This window comes from Macrotis lagotis, chromosome X, assembly GCF_037893015.1.
Source record: "Macrotis lagotis isolate mMagLag1 chromosome X, bilby.v1.9.chrom.fasta, whole genome shotgun sequence".
Taxonomy (NCBI): domain Eukaryota; kingdom Metazoa; phylum Chordata; class Mammalia; order Peramelemorphia; family Peramelidae; genus Macrotis; species Macrotis lagotis.
Genome location: NC_133666.1, coordinates 207,536,063 through 207,557,718, shown reverse-complemented (window position 1 = coordinate 207,557,718; position 21,656 = coordinate 207,536,063). Strand labels below are relative to the sequence as shown.

Below are 21,656 nucleotides of genomic sequence, written 5' to 3'. Positions count from 1 at the left end.
TACTCAGTTTAATTTTGCTTTATTTTATTTTTTGGCAGCTAATTATTACAATTGGCTCTAGTCCTAAAGTAGGTGAAAGTTTCTGAGGCTGAGGCTGTCTCTAGACCAAACTGTCTCCTGGGATTTTTGTTTATTGAGTCTACAGAGTCAGCCTGGAGATGTTTCCACAAAATTTGGGCTGTTTCTCTGCCTCTGGAATTCTGATCTTTCCCAAGGTCCTCTTAAGTTATCCTGGAAGACAACCGCTTTACTCCAATTTTTATTTATTTTTTGCTGCTCTATGACTTGTATTTATTTCTGCTGCTCTGTGTTCAGTTTGAAGTTTTGCTCTGCCTTTTTTTTTAATGGGGGAAATTTAGAGAGCTTGGAATTTTCTGTTTTACTCTAACATCTTCCCACAATCTTCTTCAAGCCTTGGAGTTTTAACATATAAAGTATCCTTGCTTTGTGCCTTTCAAGATGAAGTAGGAGATTGAAAGTCTACAGAGAAATTTCTTAATGTGAAAGTATGACTGATTTTAAAAACAACATGATTGAGTGTTCTAAAATTAAAATTAATAGCTTAGTTTATAATTAGTTGGAAAATATCTCACTGGATTGAATGGGCTACTATATTATAAGCTAGTGCTTATTTTTCTTCACATTAATATATGGTATACCATTAAAGCAAAACAAAAGTTGTAGAAACATTTGTTATGCTTTCAATGTTATAGACATACCATTAATTATACCATGCTAATCATAGTATTGAGTTATTGTCAATCTTTCAATTAATTTAGACCTTAATTTATTACTTTTATCAAAAGAATGCTTCTCTCTATATATATATATATTGATTTTATATATCAAAATATATTTTGACTATATATATGTATATATATATATATATATGTATATGTATGTATATATCAAAATTTTGACTTGGAATTCCAAGCAGCTCACAATTCTATTTCTTAGAAGAAGTGATAGCTTCCAACATAACTTGATAGTACTGAGCAATTATTTTTTATCAAAGAGGAAAAAACTTTTATACAGCCTACTATTCATTTTTACTTGTTTAATGATACTTTTTTTCCTTTTTAAGAACATAAAGAATATAATATCATACATATTTAGTCTCAAATGAAAACTGATCTATGGTGCTAATCATAAATCAGTTTTTATGCTTTACATGGTCATCAAATGCCATTGAGTGAAAAACAGTATTTTAAAACATATCTATAGTGTTAATATCTGTATCTGGAAATATTTTATTATTCAATTTGTGGATTTAATATGATAATTTGGCTTTCAGGCTTTAACTATTTTTAATTTCATCTGTCTTTCTTATGTAAGGTGGGAAAGTTTGCTTTTCACTGAATTTGGAAAACATTTTTTAAAAAATCTAATGATATCCTTCTCTATTTGCTGTTTTTGCAGAGGACTATCTCTGAATTTCATGTGGAGGACTACATATATCTCTTGCCTCTGTGCCTTTTTACTGATTGAGTTCCATTCATGGAATTTGTCTCACATTACTACTGTCTCCTTGCTTCACTGAAGTCTTTCAAGATTTAAATTGAATTCTGCAAGGAGGTCCGTATTGGTCTTTCCTTTTTCCCCTCTACTCCTCTCTCAAATCTTATACATTTTTTAGTTTACTTTTCATTTACACTATATATATATGCATATATATATATACACATACATATATAAGTATGTTTATATATGTGTGTGTGTGTGCATAGTTAAATATATAATAAACTATTTTTAAGCATAAAAACATTTGCCTTCTTTCCCTCTCATAAGATGACAAAAGGAAAATAAAACCTCTCTTGCAATCATGTACACTCAGGCAAATCAAATTTCCACATTTGTGATGTCTAAAAGAGTTTATGTGTTGGTTAGTGTGTTTCATCATTAGTTTCCTGAAAGCATGGTTGATAATTATACTAATCAGAGTTCCTATTTTTTTCAAAGTTTTATTTTATCTTTAGAATATTATTTGTCATTTCAGTTCTGTTCACTTTGTTCTGCATCTGGTCATATGTCTTCCCAGGTTTCTCTGAAACTATACCATTCAACATTTCTTAGAGCACAATAACATTCAATTATATTCATATACCATAACTTTTGCTCTTTTACATTGATAAGCAACTTTCAGATTTCCATTCTTTGCCACCTCTAAAAGAGTTTCCTCAGAGTTTGTTTTGCTTAGGACTAACTCTCCCCTAACCTACCCTCCTTCTAATTCTCTTTTCTCCCTTCTTTCCTTGCTTTAATATGTCCTTGTTGACATATTAATCAACACCTATGTGTGTTTTCTTTCCTTTTTTTGTCCAGTTTAGATGAGAATTTGATTCAAGTGCCAATGGCTCCCCCTAACCCTTCTTGTTTCTACCTGTGCATCCTGATTTGAGACATAATTTCCTCTAATTCCCCTTGCTTTTTCTTGCTGCTCCCATGGATTCCTCTTCCCTTTTTTCTTTTTTTCTTTTAAGATAATTAGAACCACTTCTAGACTTTCTCTCCACTTACAATCCCTTATACCTGAAGAGGGTAGAGTTCAGAGAGAACAAATACATGTAGCATTCACCCATATTAGAATATTATCAGCTTTAGTTTTGCTTAGTCCCTTATGATTTTAATCTTTTAGTATTTCTTTAAACTATGCTGTTTGAACTTCAAAGTTTCTACATAGGTCTAGCCTTTTCAAGAATTCTTGAAAGTCTTCCTTTTCATTAAATATTCATTTTTTCTCATATGTGTTTATACTCAATTTTGTCAAATAAATTATTCTATGGAAGAAGCTCATATTATTTACCTCCTGGCATATCGTATTTCAAGCTTTCTGCTTCTTTATAGTACTAACTGCTAGACTGTGTGTAATCCTGGAGATCCATGGTATTTAAAGTCTATCTTTCCTGTAGTTTGCTGTATTTTTTTTTATGACTTGGAAATTCTGACTTTTGGCCAAACTCTTTTTTTAAAAATTTTATTTAGTTAAGACAATGGGTTAAGTGACTTGCCCAAGGTCACAAAGCAAGGTAATTATTAAGTATCTGAGGCAAGATTTGAACTCAGGTCCTCCTCACTCCAAGGCCAGTTCTCTATCCACTCTGCCACCTAGCTGTCCCCTGGCTAAACTCTTTCTAAGAATTTTCTTTTGAGGTTTCTTTTTTTTTAATTTATTTTTTATTCTCATTTTGTACAAATGTTTTTTTACATTAATAAAATATTCTTGTTTACAAGTAAACAAAATACCCCTCCTCCCCCATAAATATAGATAGACTGGCTTGGGCGAAAAAAGTAAAGGGGAGAAAAAAAACTTAAAATTAAAAAAAAAAGTAATAGTAATAATTGTAGGTATGGCCAGGTGGTGCAATGGACGAAGCACCAGCCCTGGAGCCACGAGCATCCGAGCCCATATCCAGCCTCATAAACACAACAATCACCCAGCCGTGTGACGTGCAAGCCACCCGATCCCCACTGCCCTGCAAAAACCAAAAAAAAAAAAAAAAAAGACCCAAAATAAAATAAAATAGTAATAATAGTAGGGGTGGCTGGGTGGCAGACAGAGCATTGACCCTTGAGCCAGGAACACCTGGGTCCAAATCCGGCCCCAGACACCCAAAGATCACCTTGCTATGTGGCCCCAGTCAGGCCACCCAGCCCCACTTGCCCTGCACCCTCCCCCAAATAATAACAAAAAATATGCTTGAGTCTTTGTTCCAATACCAACAACTCTGTCATGGGTGGATTTCATTCTTTATGGAAAGTCCATTACTAAAGTTACTTCCATATTTTTCCACCGTTGCCATTGCTGATCGCAACTCCCTCCTTTCTTATTTCTCCACTACCATGTACTCCATTTTCTTTCTCCTTTCACTCTGACTCTGCTGTAGAGTCGTTGACTGGCTCAGCAGACAGATCCCTGGTCCTGGGGTCAAGAAGCCCTGAGCCCCCATACCACCCCTTAGGCCCAGAATCCACCTGGCCCTATAGTCCTGGGCAGGCCTTCCAATCCCAGCCCCTTGCAAGAAGTAAGAAAGAAAATGTGTTATATCTGACCACTCTCCCCCCATGGTCCATCCTCTCCTCCTTTATTCACATCCCCACCCCTTCCCCCTGCTCCCCCCTCCTTCTTACTCCAGATGCCTATACCCCATTGAGTATATATGCTGTTTCCTCTCCTAGCCATCTCTGATGAGAGCAAAGGTTCCCTCATTCCCCCTTGCTTCCCCCCCCTTCCATATCATTGCAATAACTCATTGTAATAAAAAAAATCTTATGTGAAATATCTTGGACTATTCCCCCCTCTCCTTTTTCTTTCTCACATTCCATTTCCCTTTTTTTTCCTATTGACTCCATTTTTACACCATATTTTATCTTTGAATTCAGCTTTTTCCTGTGCTTCAACTATAAAAGCTCTCTCTCTACCTGCTCTATTAACTGAGAAGGTTCATATGAGTATTATCAGTGTCATTTTTCTATGCAGGAATGCATGCAGTTCATCCTCATTAATTCCCTCATATTTCCCCCCTCTCCTCCAATCTCCATGCTTCACCTGAGTCCTGTATCTGAAGATCAACCCTTCTGTTCAGCTCTGGCCATTCCAAAAGGAACCTTTGAAATTCCCCTGGTTCATTGAAATTCCATCTTTTTCCCTGGAAGAGGACATTCAGCCTTGCTGGGTAGTTCATTCTTGGCTGCATTCTAAGCTCTTTTGCCTCCTGGTATATTGTATTCCAAGTCCTACGAGCTTCCAATGTAGTTGCTGCTAAGTCCTGTGTGATCCTGACTGCAGCTCCACAGTATTTGAACTGTGTCCTTCTGGCTGCTTGTAATATTTTCTCTTTGACTTGGGAGTTCTGGAACTTGGCTATAATATTCCTGGGGGTTGGTTTTTTGGGATCTCTTTCTTGGGGGGATCGGTGGATTCTCTCCATTTCTATTTTGCCCTCTGCTTCTAGAATATCAGGGCAATTTTCCTGTAGTAATTCTTTGAAAATGATGTCAAGGCTCTTTTCCTGATCATGACTTTCAGGTATTCCAATAATTTTCAAATTATCTTTCCTAAGTCTGTTTTCCATATCAGTTGTTTTTTCAATGAGATATTTCACATTTTCTTCTAATTTTTCATTTTTTTTTGTTTTGAAGTATTGATTCCTGATTTCTGGTAAATTCATCAATCTCCCTGAATTCTATTCTTTGTCTGAAGGATTTGTTCTCCTCAGAGAGTTTTCTTATCTCTTTTTCCATCTGGCCAGTTTTGCTTTTTAAAGCTTTCTTCTCATCAATAACTTTTTGAACTGTTTTATTCATTTGACCTAAGCTGTTTTTTAGCATGCTATTTTCTTCAGCATTTTTTTGGATTTCCTTGACTAAGCTGCTGACTTCATTTTCATGTTTTTCTTGCATCTCTCTCCTTTCTTTTCCCAGTTTTTCTTCCAACTCCCTCATTTGATTTTCAAAGTATTTTTTGAGCTCTGTCATAGCCTGAGCCCAATTTCTGTTTTTCTTGGAGTGTTTAGATGCAGGAGCTTGTGCTTCCTCATCTTCAGACTGAGTATTTTGGTCCTTCTTGGGCTCATTTGCAAAATATTTCTCAATAGTCTTCTTTTTGTTTCTCTGCTCGCTCATTTTCCCAGCCTGGGCCTGGTTTGGGGTGTTTCTTGAGCTTTTGGGACACTCCCACAAGGGTCTCAGCGTGTGAGGCTCTGCCCTCCCTCCTGGTTTGTGAATGACCATAAGTGCCCCCCTCTGCCACAGGGCTGAGGTGGAGGGGGCCCTCTTGTTCTATGGGTGGGCCTAGACTGCTATCAGGATCTGAGTGTGGTCAGAGCCCCAGAGTCCTGTTCCAGAGGCAGAGGACAGAGCTTGCAGTTTCTCTTCACTCCCCTCCCTCAGCTCAATGGGCTCATGCCCTGGAGGCTCCTGCTTACTGGCTCCGCCTGCTTCTGTTTCCTGCTCTGGGCTGCAGAAAGACCAAGTTGCTCCCTGTGTGCCCTGAGGGCTGGACTCCACATGCTTGCTCTGGCAGAGGTCCCCTGCTGTTTCCCCACTTTGTGCCGGGTGCTCCTCGGGGTGCAGCTCTGGACACTCCCCTGCTGCTGTGAGCTGAGGCTCCCAGTGCCCTAGGGCTGCCTCCGGGAGGCTGAAGTTCTTTGGCTCTGGCGGGCCACCCCTCTGGCAGGACGCCCCTCCAACCCGAGGGAGCAGAGCCTTTCTGCTCTTTTCCAGGTTACCTTGAGTAGGAGAACTGCCTCACTGGGTCCCTTTGTGGGTTCTGTCTCTTGAAAGTTTAGTTAGAGTCCTTAGCTGATGAGTTTTATCAGAGAGCTCCTAAGACTAGATCCCTTCTTGTCGCCATCTTGGCTCCGCCCCCCTCTTTTGAGGTTTCTTATAGGAGGTGACTAGTGGATTCTTTGTACTTATCTTTTGCCATACTTATCCTTTGCCTATTGCTCAAATCTCTGGAAAATTTTCCTTTAAAATTTATTGAGATTTAATACCACCTCTGCCAAGTAGTTAATTCTCTTTCCAATTCGAAAACTTTTTTCTTTTCCATATTCCTTTTGTCTTGTTTCATGTGTGACATTTAAGAAATTACTTTTTATTTCTTTTTAAATAGTATTTTATTTTTTCCCAATTACATGCCAAAAAAATTAAAGCATTCATTTTTAGAAGATTTGAATTTCATTTTTCTTCCTTTCTCCTTCCCCTTCATCTTGAAATGATATAAAATTTGATATAGATTATACATATACAATCATAGAAAACATACTTCTCTGTTAGTCATAGTTGTGAAAGAAAAAAAATCAAAAGGATAACCCCCATACAAAAAAAAAACCAAGTGGAACACAGTATGCTTTGATCTTTCTGTCCTCAGAGTCCATCAGCTCTTCATCTGGTTGTATATAGCATTTTCTTTGTGAGTCCTTTGCATTTGTCTTGAATCATTGTGCTGATGAGAAGAGTTGAATCATTCATAACTGATCATATCACAATGTTACTGATGCAATATTTTCCTGGTTCTGCTCCTTTTACTTTACCTCAATTCTTTCTAGACTTGCCAGGTTTTTTTCTGAAATCTGCCTGTTCATTTTTTCTTATTCACAATCATTTGCCATTACATTCATATGCAACAGTTTCTTCAATTGATGGGTATACCTTCAATTTCCAAGATTTTGCAGCCAAAGAAAGGGCTACTGTAAATATTTTTTCAGATGTTGGTCTTTTCTTCTTTAGGGATACAGAGCTTGTGGTGGTTTGGATGTATCAAAAGGGCACAATTTGGTGCCCTTTAAGCATAGTTCCAAATTGTTCTCCAGAATGGATGGATCAGTTTACAACTCACCAATAGTGTATTAGAGTTCCAATTTTCCCATATCTTCTCCAAAATCTATGATTTTCCTTTTTTTGGTAGTATTAACCAATTTGATACGTGTTAGGTGGTACCTCAGAGTTGTTTCAATTTGTTTTTCCTCTAATCAAAAGTGATTTAGAGTGCTTCTTCATATGCCTTTAGATAGCTTTGATTTCTTCATCAGAAAACTGCTTCTACAATTTTTTGATCATTAATCAATTGAGAATTGACTTGAATTCTTATAAATTTTATTCAGTTTTCTATATATTTGAAAAATGAGGGCTTTATCAGGAAACATCTGCTGTAAAGGTTGTTTATTTTGTACTTTCCTTATAATCTTGGTTGCATTGGTTTTGCCTGTGTAATATCTCTTTAATTTAATGTAATCAAAATTAACTGTTTTACATTTCTTAATACTCCCTATTTCTTGTTTGATCATGAACCTGTAACTCACTTAACTTCTCCTTTAACACTTTGGGTGCTATACTACTTGGTGCATTTATGCTTAGTCTTAATATTACTTCATTTTCTATGGAACCTTTTAGAATTGTAGTTTCTTTCCATCTCTCTTATTTTCACTTTTACTTTGTCTGAGATCAGGTTTATTACACATGCGTTTTTTTTACTTCAGCTGAAACATAATAGATTCTTCTATAACCCTTTATCTTTACCTTCTGTATGTCTCTCTGGTTTGAGTATGTTTCTTATAAACAAAATATTGTAGGATTATGTTTTTTGATTTGATCTTCTCTCAGCTCCCTTTTTATGGGAAAGTTCAACCCATTCACCTTCACAGTTATGATTACTGTTTTTCTCTTCATCCTATCTTTCCCCCTATTTGTCCTCTCTCTCTCTCTCTCTCTCCTTTTACCCTTTTCCTCAACAGTGTTTTGCTTCTATCCATTACCTCCCTGAGTCTATCATCTCTTGTATTTTCCCTTTATTCAATATTCTCCCATCTAATTTCCTGTCAGGTGCAATAGATTTCTGTTTTCAACTGACTATAAATTATTTCCTCTTTGAGCCAAAACTATTTGGAGCAAGGTTCAAATGATGCCCATTGCCTACCCTCCCATCTTTTCCTCTACTTGTAATAGGTTTTTCATACCTCTTTATGTGAAATAATTTACCCCATTCTATCTCTCCCTTCCTTCTGCACACATCTATTAGTTATGTTTTTGTTATTCTCTTAAATTCACCTCATATTCTTACCCTCTGCCTTTTTAAATACTTTCTAGCTATATTATAAGTGAAAGTTTTTAATAACTACAGGTATCATTTTCCCATGTGGGAATGTAAGCAGTTCAACTCCATTAAAACCTTTATTTTTTCTTTTCCCTTTTTACCTATTTATGCTTCTCTCAATGATATTGGAGATCAGTATTTTTTCTAATTTTAGTCTTCTCTCTATGAAAGCTTGAAATTCTTCTATTTCATTGAAATAACCATTTCCCCTTAAAGTATTAAGCTTAATTTCACTGGGTTTGTGATTCTTGGTTGTAGTCCTCGATTTTTTTTGCCTTCTGGAATATTATGTTCTAATGACCTCTGATCCTTCAATATTTCAGATGCTAAGTCCTTTTTTCCCTTGATATGATAGTTCTGTAATTTGGCTATAATGTTCCTTGGAATTTTATTTTAGCTTCTTTTTCTAGAAATTTCTAGAAAAATTGAGCCTTGGTTCTCAATTTCACTATGACTTTCAGGTAGTCCAATGATTCTTATGTTGTCTCTTCAGGTCCTATTTTTCTGGTCAGCTCTTTTTTTTTTTTTCAAATTCCAGTTATTTTACATTTTCTTCTATTTTTTTCATTCTTTGGAATTTGTCTGAGTTTTTATTTCTCATGGTATCATTAGCTTCATCTTGTCCAATTCTAACCTTTAAGGAGGTTTTCTCCTGTTTGTTTTTGCACATATTTTTCCACTTGACCAATTCTACTTTTTAAGTGGTTGCTTTCTTTTTTCCAAGTTGTTAATTTTTTTCATAATTCTCTTGTATTGTATTGTATTGCTTGCATCTGCTTTCTCAAATTTTCTTCTATATCTCATAAGATATTAAGGTTCTTGTTGAGTTTTTTCATGACTTCTTTCTGTGCTTGACTGGTGTTACTTTCATCATGCTCCTCTTTGCTCCGCTGGGCTTCTGAACAACTCCCATTCCTGTGTTGATAGACCTCTTCTTGTATTCCTAAGCTACCTAAATCACTCATAATTTTTTCTTGGCTTTCCTATTTAAAATTCTGTTTGATATTTCTGTGGCCATTTTGTAGGGGAGGTTTTGAAGAAGCTTTATCATTTGTAAACTTTTGCTCTGCCAACTTGGCCACATCCTTCTTAAATATTTAAAAATGTTTAATTTAAAAGAAGAAAAGAAAGAGTGGGAAGAAAAAATACAAAAGGAAATAATGATAGAAGAAGGGGGGAAGGTTATTTAAATAGGAAAGATGCTTTAAATGGCTTGGAGCAAACATTATTTGTTATAAAGGAGGATAAAGATCTTTCCATGTAAAAACAGGAATAAAACTAGAATGTCATTATTCACCACTAGTATTTGATAAAGTGCTGGAAGTGCTAGCTGTAGCAGTAGAAGAAAAATAAATTAAAAAAAAAAGAGCAAAGGCAAACAAAATTATTACTTTTTTGCAGTTATGAAGAAACATAGAATGAACTACAAGAGAATTGAAAGTAACTTGAGTGAAACTTTAGGACATAAAATAAATCGCTATAAATCATTACTGTCTTATAAATTACCATAAAACCCAACAGGAAGAGAAAGAGACATTTCATTCGTAATATGACAGATAAAAACCTTGAGTGTGTTTCTTTACCAAGACAAGCATTAAAAACTATTTGAGTATAACTCCAAAACTTTCTCTACAAAATATTTAATTGCCCATAGGTAGTCTTAGTTAATTTTAATATCATTTACAAAAATATCTTACTTATTCAGCTCTATATTAATCAAATTACCAAAGGAGTGTTTCAGAAAGCCATAAAATAACAGAATTTATCTAGATCTTCCAGATTATTATTAAAGGTATTGAGATATTAAAGCAAAATAACAGAAAAAAAACAGTGGGATGTAAGAGAATGGAGGAATATCAGATCACAAACTATGTTAAAAAAACATAAAGATACTAATCAGTGGAAAAGATTAGGTGCAATTATACAAAACTAAAAGATCATAGTAGCATAGTATTAATTAAAACTAAGTACACATGGGCTCAGTATAGTTAAAAAAAACCTGCTCAAAGAATTGCATTGTAGTTTGATGGAGATTATGTATATAACAATATCCATGCCAAAATAAACTACAAATGAATATGCTACATATACAAATCCAGAGGAAATTGTTTTTCTTTAAATATGTCATAAATGTAATGAGGAAGGAAAAAAGTTCCTTTTTTTTAAAGAAATGGTTGGGAGGTTTCTTGAAAAAATAAGGGGGATTAGAAATAATCAATGGAGATAAAATTAACAATTTTGATAACATAAAATCAAAAATAAAATAAAAGTTTTGAATTAACTAAATATAAATTTAATAATAAATAAGAAGCACCTTAGAAGAAAATTTTTGAAGCAAGCTTTGTACCCAACATACATACATATGGAATGAATTCAATTTTAAAACAAAAGTCATTCTACAATAGATAAATGAAAAAGTTTGCTTTTTTGACAGTGAGAATAGAAAAATGAACAATTTAAAGAAGTGATTATTGTTACTCTTTTTTCAGTCATTTCAGTCATTTTCATGATCCCATTTGTTTTTTGTTTCCTGTGTTTTGTGTGTTTTTTTTTTTTTTGCAAAAATACTGGAGTGCTTGCCATTTCCTTGTCCAGCTCATTATATAGATGAAAAAATTGAGGAAAACACAGTTAAGTGATTTGCCCAGAGTTACACAACTAGTAAGGGTCTGAGGCCAAATGTGAACTCATGAAGATGAATGTCTTTCTGACCCCAGACCTGGCACTCTATTCACTGCACTACCCAGCTACATACATTTCTAAGAGTCATGATACAATCTCTGTAAAAGAAGTTAATCCCTCTGTAAAAACCTATGAAAACATGGCATTTAATATTCTTTTTTCCTATTAAACCTCATAAGGAAGGAGTCCAAGCTGCTGCACTGGACAATATCAAGAGGTGGTAATATTCAGGATGTTTTGAGTGAATCATTGGCACTGAGAAAGTTGTATACACATTTTTTAACTTTTTTAAAAATATCAGTGGTCTGTGATGATAAACTTTTATTCATGCTCAAAGACCTGTTTCAAGTGTTGTCCCTGGTCATTATCAATGCTTTGTATGTGGAGATCTACTATGCACTCTAGATATTTATTATCAACCATCACATAGACCAGATAATTGAGATCTAGGATGTTGTCCTTCCAAAGTGGACACTCAAAGTCTAAGATTTGTTTGTTGTCTTCTATATTTGATAACGCTTTCACAAGGTCATTATATTTTTTCATTTTCTTGGTTTTGCTATCTTTTTATTTTTTCTATTCTTTTTATTTTTTTTCTAGTACTACTTATACTTTTTGAATCTCAAAATTGTGGTTGACTACTAATGTCTCTAAAACTATTTAATAGTGGGATACTATCTAGGTTACATTTAGGACTTTTTTTTAATCACAGTATGAAGTATAATAATATCCTTCAAGGTCCCCTCCCCCCATTACCCTCTTTATTAGTTTGAGTTAATTTGTGGTAGTTTTTCCCCTTAAAAAACAAAGTCTGAAAGACTTTATTGACCCCTTTTGGCTTAAGAATTAATTCCTCCCAAGGATTCATTTGCTTCATTTAGGATTCCACTAAACCCAAGGTTGTGAAAATTTGCAGCACTTGGGTAATTCTACATGAACAATTTTCAAGTGGATTTTCAAGATTCTAAAATATTTTTCTAATCACAGAACCATTGTTAACTATTTAAGTCCACAATAAGTGTGATGATAGTGAAGAAACTAAAACAGAATATCTTCAAGCAAGAAGTGATAGTTTCATTATTTATGAAGAGGAATGTATCATTATTCATGAAGATAGATGTATTAACTCAGTGAAACTCATTCTATAGCCTTTTTGTGTATTCATTAAAATGAAAACTGGATGGTAGCCTGAATTTTTATTATACCCTTCTTTAAAAAGACCCCAACTACAGTTCTCCTGCTTAAAATAAGATTTAGTGGTAAAACAGCGATTTTCAAATGTAATTTTTACATCTCATTTATATATATGTTGAGAACTCCTTGTTTGACATTAGGCTTCTAAAAGATTTTGTTTTATCTGAAGTACATTAAGAATGCTGAAGGAGTACATTTTAGAAGGCAATCAGAATGTATAATGACATGTGGAGATAAAGAGGGGTTTCTTTTGTTTCCACTAAACTATCAAAAATTTAAAAATTTAAATGCAAATTTCTCAAAAGTTTGTCTAGATATTTTTAAACCCAAATTTCATTTCAATTTTATTCATTGCTCATCCAATGCTAGTATAAAATAAAATCTTAAATTTGAGATAATGCAATTACAGAATTAGATAGATCATCTAATCTGACCAATAAATAAAGGAATACCAAAAATTTAGACAATGAGTTCAACTTCTACTTGAAGAAATCCAAGTAAGTGAAACATGACCCTTGTTAGGGTAGTCCAATCCACATCTGAGTAGCACTCATTCATACGAAATTTTCCTGTACATCAAGATTAAATTTGCCACTTTGCAAAACTTCCTGTTATTGCCTCCTTATTCTCTTGGAACAAACAAAACAAGCACAATCCTCCACATGACAGATCTTCAGATACATGGAGACAGCTATTATATTCCCATAAACTCACAACCAATCGTCTTGTTCCTATGTTAAACAATCCTAATGCCTTAAACTATTTTTTATGTAAAAAGCATTTAATATTTTTAATCATCTTCTTTGTCTGTCTTTGAGTGCTCATCAACATCATCACCAACAACAAATATTTATTAAATGAGTACTCTATACCAGGCCTATACTAAAGAAAAAACAAAATCATGGTTCCTATGACCATGGCTCTTCATGATAATGAAGGAACTAACATGGAAATAACATATACTTTATACATATGTATATTCCTAAATGTGTTCATAATTACATATTTCTATATGTAGGTTAAATGGGAGAACATTATCAGGGAAGTATGAGAGGAAGTAGGCAAACTATGAATCCTCTCTTTCAGTAGGATGTGATTTTTGTTGAAGAATCCAGTAGGCAGAAATGAGGAGGGAGAACATACTAGGCATGGGAGAAAATGAAGGAAATGTTAGGTATTTGGTAGATGTAAAGTCTTGTGTGGAGAACAAATAGGAGCTAATGCCACTGGATTGTAGAGTACCCTGGAAAGTTAGAAAGGAATCAGGATATAAAGGGTTTTAGAAAACAAACAGATGATTTTGTATTTGATCCTGGAGTAATAAGTAATGATTAGAGTTTTTTTTGAAGAAACTAATAATATTTTTCCAATTACATGTAAAGATAATTTTTTAACATTTGTATCTTTTTCATTTCAAATTTTATTTTTTCAAAGATTGTAAGCAATTTGATATAGGTTTTATACATACATATATACATATATATATATATATATATATATATATATATATATATATAATGTGCTATCAGGTAAAACAGTTCTATATTCATCATGTTGTAAAAGAAGAAACTTAATAAAAGGGGAAAAACATGTAAAAATAAAGTGAAAAATTTTGCAATCTGTATTCAGATTCCACAAGTTTTTTTCTCTGGATGTGGATAGTACTTTCTATTATGATTCTTTTGGGTTATTGAATTATTGAGAAGAGTTAAATCAATCATAGTTTATCTCTGCACATTCTTGCAGTTACTGTGTACAGTGTTTTCCTTATTCAGTTCACTGCACTTTGCATCATTTCATGGAACTTTTTTTTTTAGGATTTTGCAAGGCAAATGGGGTTAAGTGGCTTGCCCAAGGCCACACAGCTAGGTGATTATTAAGTGTCTGAGGCTGGATTTGAACTCAGGTACTCCTGACTCCAGGGCCGGTGCTCTATCTACTGCGCCACCTAGCGGCCCCCATTTCATGGAAACTTTTCCAGGTTTTTCTGAAATCTCTGTTCTCTCATCATTCCTCTTAACAAAATAGTAGTCTATTACATTCATATACCACAGTTTATTCAACCATTTTTCAATTGAGCATTCCTCAATTTCCAGTTTTTTGGAACCACAAAAGAGCTTGGATTGCTATGATTAAAATTTGAAAGTTTACACCTCAAAAATCTCCTAAGCCAGGTGACAATTTCAAAAGACTCATAATGGAAAAATGCTCTCCACCCCCAGAGAGAGAAATGATAGGATCTGAATGTAGATCAAAGCATGCTAGTTTCACTTTCTATTTTCCAGAGTTTTTTTTCCCTTTTGTTCTGTTTCTTCTTTTACAACATGATTAATATGGAAATGTGCTTTACATGATTGCACATATATAATCTATATCAAATTGCTTACTGTGGTAGGGAGAAAAGAGGGTCAGGAAGGAGGGGGAAAGATTTGAAAGTCAAAATCTTATATAAATGAATGTTTTAAAAAAGTAATGATTTTAATTTAGCAAACCTCTTTCTTGAATTCACTGATATGAAATGGTTCCCATATAATCTTATCTTTAAATGGTCAGCATTGTGACTAGAGTCACTTATGTCCTAGGCAAACAGCTTTGTTTTCCTTTAGGGAAAAGTAATGCCTAAAGGTTAGGGAAGGAGAAACTTTGGCCCCCTAATATTGTTGGTGGGGGAAAGGATGTTGATATTTGTCCTTTGTTCTCCAAAAAGAGAATGACATCAGGAAAGTGATGACATGAGGGCCCTGTGAATCGTATTTGAATGAGAGGGTTCAGTGCTAACTCACTTTGTCTTCTAGTCATCTGGAGCTAGTGGCCAGATATGAATCAGGACAGCTTGAGATGGGCTTGGATATGAGACAATAAATGACTTGCCCAAGGTCACACAGGCAATTATTAATGTCTGAGGCTGGATTTGAACTCAGGTACTCCTGACTCCAGAGCTGATGCTCTATCTACCATACCACCTTTCTGCCCTAGGGAAATCCTGGTAATTCTATCACAATAAACATACATCTATACCCGTATCCAAGTCTGATATAAATGTTAAATAGAACAAAGACAAACACAAATTCCTAGGTCTTTTGCCATAATGACACTGAGTCATTAATAAATCTTTGTTTATTCCAGTATTTCAGTTGTGCAGCCATCTGCGTATTATTATTTAATCTATTCAATTTCTCCAAATTCATTGAAACATAGTCTATTGTTTTCCACAGTATTCCTCTCATCTCTTAGTTTAGTAATCTTGTTTAAAAAGAAAACAAGGACAAATCTAATGACCTTTGGCAATATTCATACCTCATGACCATTACACATATTTTAAATTGTCAATTACTTTATCTTCATTGAGAGTTTCTTTGAAGATTTCCATGTTACTCCTGGTTCTCCTCCTGCCTATCTGAAATTTCCTGTTATTTAGAGGATTTGCATTTATATTAAGCCCATTAACTGTACCCCCCAAGGTCTTCTCTTCTTTTTCCTATATCATTTCTTTTTTTTTTTAGGTTTTTGCAAGACAAATGGAGTTAAGTGACTTGCCCAAGGCCACACAGGTAATTATTAAGTGTCTGAGGCGGAATTTGAACTCAGGTACTCCTGACTCCAGGGCCAGTGCTCTATCCACTGTGTCACCTAGCTGCCCCTCTCTATATCATTTCTGAGTGATCTCAGAACCCTGAAAGCTTTCTGTTCAATCCTACTTAATCAGTTCTAACATACTTCCACCTTCAACTGTCTATTGGAATTGAAAACTGAATAGACATAGACATTTTAAACTAAGTATATACAAAATAGATCTCATCCTCTCCCATCCTCTCCATACATTTCTCTCTTTTTAATTTGCAATTATTGTTAAGGTATCACCATCTTCACTCAGACTTACAACCAAAGCATCATTCTTTATTATTTGCACTGTCTCATTTCCAGTATCCAATCTGTTGCCAGGTAATTTTGTCTAAACATACTCTTTTTTTTATTCTGATTGTTCTACTACTCTTATGCAATTTTAAATCATTTCTCAACTGAATTATTGTCATATGCTCTTGGTTAATATTCCTGACTTAAGTTTTTCCCCATTCAATCCACCCTCCACTCAGCTATCAAGATGATCTCCTTAAAGTAGCCCCCATCTTCTCTTATTTAATAAACTCAGTAGTTCTCCATAAACTCGGGGATCAAATATCAAATTCTTTAACATTTAAACATTTTCATAGTCTGGTTCTCTTCTACTTTTCCAGTATTTTCATACATTACACTCTGAGATTGAGTGCCATTCACCATTTTTGCTGTTCCTCATATAAGACATTTCATCTCCAAAGGCATTTTCAGTAGCTATTCCCCTTTCCTCTTTTTCTCATCTGTCTCCTCTTTTGCTTCCTTTAAGTCCCACCTAGAAGTCTGCTTACTACAAATAACCTTTCCTAATCTCCTTGAATAGTAGTGCTATTCTTTCACTGATTACCTCTAATTCATCCTATGTAGTTTGTATGTACGCTCCCCCGTTTAACTGGAGATGAGGTTTCTGTTTTTTTGTCTTTCTTTGAATTTCTAGTACTTAGCATAGTGTTTCATATTTAATAAGTACTTGATAAATTCTTTTCCCTTGGCAAGAATAAATTATAATGTATAGGGCAGCTAAGTGACTCAGTAGATAGAGCACCAGCCCTGGAATCAGGAGGACACAAGTTCAAATCCAGTCTCATCACTTAATAATTACTTAACTATGTGACCTTGGGCAAATCACTTAACCCCATTGCCTTGCAAACACCAAAAAAAAGTATATAATGTAATGGAAAAAGAGGAAAAATTGAGGGAGAAATATTTTACAGTGTTACAAAACCTCACCTTTACAAAATGGGTCATTTATTCATTCATTTCTAATGCCAATTCAAATTAGTTTCCATGGTTTAAAAAAAGCCTCTCTCTTTTTTCCCATCATTACCCAATTTCCTTTAACTCATTTATTTGCTCATTCATGCCACTTTCCTATATCCCCATTTTCTTACTGCCAAAGGAAAGCACTTCTGCCTGCTTGGGAAATATTAACTCCATGGGACATTACACTATTTACCTGAAGTTCTGTCTGATTTTAGCATCAGAATAAAATGCCTCTGAGGCAAGTATTCTTTAGTGTCTTCTTATTTTTTTACAATTTATTTTCATCCATTTGTACATGTATATTTCCAAGTTACAAAGTTTCCCTCCAACCCTCCCTTCCCACCCTACTCCCCTCAGTTGGGATCAGTCAGGTTAGTATTTTACATACATATTTTGTTAAACATATTTACAAATTAATTTTTGGCATGAGGAATTAGGATTAAGAGAAAGAGATACATAAGAGATAATTTTTATAAAGTGTTCATCAGATTCCATAGGGGTGTTACATTTTTCTATGTGTCTTGTATTGTTTTGTTTTTCTTCCTCCGGTTGGGGATTATATATAGTCCATAATCTGTCAAATATGGTTGTCCTAGCTCTCTAGTATACCAAGAGGGGGTTGCTTCAATCAGGGTTGTTCATCTTGTAATGATGATGATGTGTAGTTTGTTCTCTTGGCTCAGCATCAGATTCCCATAAGTCTTCCCATGCTTCTCAAGTCCAACCATTCATTGTTTCTTATAGAACAATAATATTGCATAGTATTCATGTGCCATAATTTATTTAGCCATACCCCAATTGATGGGCATCCCTTTAACTTCCAATTCTTTGCCACTATAAAAAGAGTTGCTATGAATATTTTGGAACATGTAGGACTTTTTTTCCATTTTTGTACAGTTTCTTCTGGATATAGTCCTAGAATTGGAATTGCTGGGTCAAAGGGTATGAACAGTTTAATTGCTCTTTATTGTTCCATTTTGTTCTCCAGAAAGGTTGGATCCATTCACAACTCCACCAGCAATGCATCAATGTCCCAATCCTCCCACAACCTCTCCAATATTGATCATCTTTCCTTTTTCTCAGCTGGGTTAATCTAATAGGTGAGAGATGATGCCTTTATTGTTTTAATTTGCATTTCTCTAATCAATAGTGATTTTGAGAATTTTTTCATATGCTTACATATAGCTTTCATTTTTTCATTTGAAAACTCTCTACTCATATCCTTTGACCATTTATCAAATGGGGAATGATTTGTGACCTTATAAATTTGATGCAATTCTATATATATTTAGAGATAAGACCTTTTATCAGAACTTCTGGTTGTGAAAATTGTTTCCCAGCTTTCTGTTTTCCTTCTAGTTTTGGCAGTATTGATTTTATTAGTGCAATGTGCTCTAAATTTATCCCTTTTCCGTAGATCAGACAGAATATTTTTAATTTATTAGTTTATCTGTGGTATTGCTCTTTATATCTAAATCCTGTATCCATTTGACCTTATTTTGGTATAGGGTGTGAGATGTGTATCTATGCTAGTTTTTGCTGTACTGTTTTTCAGTTTTCCCAACAATTTTTGTCAAATAGTGAGTTTTTATCCCAAAGACTGATGTCTTTGGGTTTGTCAAATAGTAGACTGTTTACTGCAGTTTCTTTTGAACCTATCCTACTCCATTCATCCATTACTATATTTCTTAATACCAGGAAGTACCATGATGACTGCTGCTTTATACTATAGTTTAATATCTGGTAGAGCTAGGCCACCTTCCTTTACATTTTTTTTTATCAGTTCGCTTGCTATTCTTGCCCTTTTGATACTCCATATGAATTTTGTTACTATTTTTCCTAGCTAAGTAAAGTATTTATTTGGTAATTTGATTGGTATGGCACTGAATAAGTAATTTAATTTGGGCAGAATTATCATTTTTATTATATTAGCTCAACCTGACCATGAGCATTTGACATTTTTCCAATTATTTAGATCTGACTTTATTTGAGTGAGGAGAGCTTTATAATTGTGTTCATACAATTTATGGATTTGTCTCAGGAGTAGATTCCCAAGTATTTAATGTTGTCTATAGTTATTTTAAATGGAATTTCTGTTTTTATCTCATGTTCTTGGGCTTTGTTGTTCATATATAGAAATACTGATGACTTGTGTGAATTTATTTTATATTCTGCTACTTTGCTGAATTTGTTGTTTCAAGGAGTTTTTTTTTAGATGATTTTCTAAGGTTCTTTAAGTATACCATTATACCATCTGCAAAGAGTGAAAACTTTGCTTCTTCATTGCCTATGCTAATTCCTTCAGTTTCTTTTTTCTTCTTTTATTGCTACTGTTAGCATTTCTAATACTATATGTTTGGTAGTATTCACTTGTAAATTCATCTGGACCTGGAGACATTTTCTTAGGGATTTATTGATGATTTCTTCAATTTCCTTTTCTGAAATAGGGTTATTTAAGTAATTTATTTGCTCTTCTGTTAATTTGGGCAGTTTGTGTTTTTGTAAATATTCATCCATTTCACTCAAGTTGTCCAATTTATTGGCATCCAATTTGGTAAAGTAGCTCTGAATTATTTCTTTGATTTCCTCCTCATTGGTGGTTATTTCACTCTTCATTTTTGATACTGGTAATTTGGTTATCTTCTTTCTTTTTTAGAATCAGATTAACCAGAGATTTGTCTATTTTATTGCTTTTTTTAAAATAAAACCAACTCTTAGTTTTATTTATGAGAGCAATGGTTTTCTTGCTTTTCATTTTATTAATCTCTCCCTCGATTTTCAGAATTCCTAATTTGGTATTTAATTGGGGATGTTTAATTTCCTCTTTTTTCTAGCTTTTTTTAGTTGCATACCCAATTCATTGATCTCCTCTTTCTCTATTTTTATTCATATATGCATTTAAAGATATAAAGTTTCCCCTCAAAACTGCCTTGACTGCATCCCATAAATTTTGGTATGATGCCTCATTATTACCATTTTCTTAGATATAATTATTGATTATTTCTATTATTTGCTGTTTGATCCACCCATTATTTAAGATAAAGTAATTTAATTTCCAATTAGTCCTTGACTTATCTTTCCCTGACCCTTTATTATATCTAATTTTTATTGCATCCTGATCTGAGAAGTGTGTATTTATTATTTCTGTCTTTCTACATTTGATTTTAAGGTTTTTGTGCTCTAGTACATCGTCATTTTTGGTGAAGGTTCCGTGTACTGCCAAGAAAAAGGTATGTTCTTTTCTGTACCCATTGTTTTCTCCACAGGTCTATCATATCTAAGATTTCTAAGATTTCATTCACCTTCTTAACTTCCTTCTTGTTTATTTTATTGTTAGATTTATTTAGTTCTGAGAGAGAGAGAGAGAGAGATTGAGGTCTCCCATTATTAAAGTTTTGCTGCCTGTTTCTCCTTGTAATTCACTCAACTTTTCCTCTAAGAATCTTAAAGCTATCTCACTAGGTACATACATGTTTAGTAATGATATAGCTTCATTTCCAATGGTGCCATTTCCAATGGCAGCTTTTAAGAAGATGTAGTTTCCTTCCTTATCCCTTTTAATGAGATTGATTTTTTTCTTTTACTTTGTCTGAAATTAGAATCGCTTCCCCATATTATTCTTACTTCAGCTAAGGTACAATATATTTTGCTCCAATCTTTTACCTTTACCCTGTGTGTATCTTTCTGCTTCAATATGTTTATTGTAAACATGTTGTAGGATTCTGATTTTTAATCATTTCTGATATCCATTTCCATTTTATGGGACAGTTCAACCTATTCACATTTACAGTTAAGATGACTAATTCTGTATTTCCCTCTATGCTTTCTCCTTTTATATTTATCTCTTTCCTTTTCTCTTATTCCTCCTCACCAAATTTTACTACCTTTCCCCTTTTATTTTATCTTTTAAAAATTTAAGTTTCAGTTTATTTTCACTTATTCCTTCCCTTCCCTTTTATCAGTCCCTTCTTCCCTTATCTTTTCCTATCCCAGTCCCCCCTTCCCTGCAGATTAAGTTAGATTTCTTAAACCCAAGTGGGAATATATCTTATTCCCTCACTCAACTAAATCTATTGGATAGAATTTACACAGCATTCACATTCTACCTTCTTTCCCTCTAAATTATAAATCTTTATGGCTCTTCCCTTGGTGTTCTAATATTATTAGTTAGATATCATCAATCACAGTTCTTGATTGCTTGATAAGCTCCTGTTGTTATCAAGATAGCATCACAAATTGTTTACTGGATTGTTTGATAAGCAGCATTGACTAGAAATGCATCAAATTCTAATTATAATCACTTTTTACCTTA

General features: G+C 34.0%; 1 long non-coding RNA gene across 1 annotated transcript in view; it reads left to right on the top strand.

The window, feature by feature from the left end:
- Positions 1-21,656, top strand: part of LOC141502119 (uncharacterized) — a 264,749-nt gene that overhangs the window by 223,731 nt on the left and 19,362 nt on the right. Inside the window, exon 5 of the long non-coding RNA XR_012472411.1 lies at positions 20,514-20,574. This is a non-coding gene — a long non-coding RNA (uncharacterized LOC141502119). The remainder of the gene's footprint in view (positions 1-20,513; positions 20,575-21,656) is intronic.